This window comes from Penaeus monodon, chromosome 22 (assembly GCF_015228065.2).
Source record: "Penaeus monodon isolate SGIC_2016 chromosome 22, NSTDA_Pmon_1, whole genome shotgun sequence".
Lineage (NCBI taxonomy): Eukaryota > Metazoa > Arthropoda > Malacostraca > Decapoda > Penaeidae > Penaeus > Penaeus monodon.
The window spans coordinates 17,074,551-17,075,294 of NC_051407.1; positions in this window are offsets into that span (position 1 = coordinate 17,074,551).

Genomic DNA, 744 nt, shown 5'->3' on the forward strand with positions numbered 1-744 from the left:
AAAAAAATTAAAAACAAAAAAGAATGGGGAAACCAACCAAAAAAAACCCCACAAAACCCCCCGGGCCCCAAAACAAAACCAACAACAAAAACCCCCCAAAAAACAAAGGGGGGAAAAAAGGGGGGAAGGAGAAAAAAAGGGAAAAAAGGAGAAAAAGGGCTTTGAAAAAAAAAAAAAAAAAAACCAACAAAACAAAAAAAAAACCAAACAACCCCCACATTAATTTGTAATTTAACAAAAAAAACTAAAAAAATAAAAAAATTATTAATAAAAATTAATAAATTTAATAATTTATTAATAAGAAAAAACAATAAAATTTTGTTTCATTAAAAAAAATGATAAGATTATAAATATATAATCAAATATTAATATCATTAATCAAGGGTTATTTATGATAAATAAACAATATTATAATAATTATTAATGCTAAATTATACAAAAATAATAATTTCATTATAAATTAAAATATGGGGTTAAAAATTAAATTCAATATTTACTTATTAAGGTATTTTATATATATTAATACATTATATATAATTTAATTATATTAATATTTTTTAAAATGTAATAAAATTAAAATCATAGGAAGATCATTAATAAACTTAAATATTTTTAAAAATATTGTGATATATATATATAATATTTTTTATTTTATAATATGTTTTATAATTTATTAACTTAGATATTAATCTAGTACACTAATATACTCACTAAAATTTTTTAAAATTATAAATAATTTCCCCC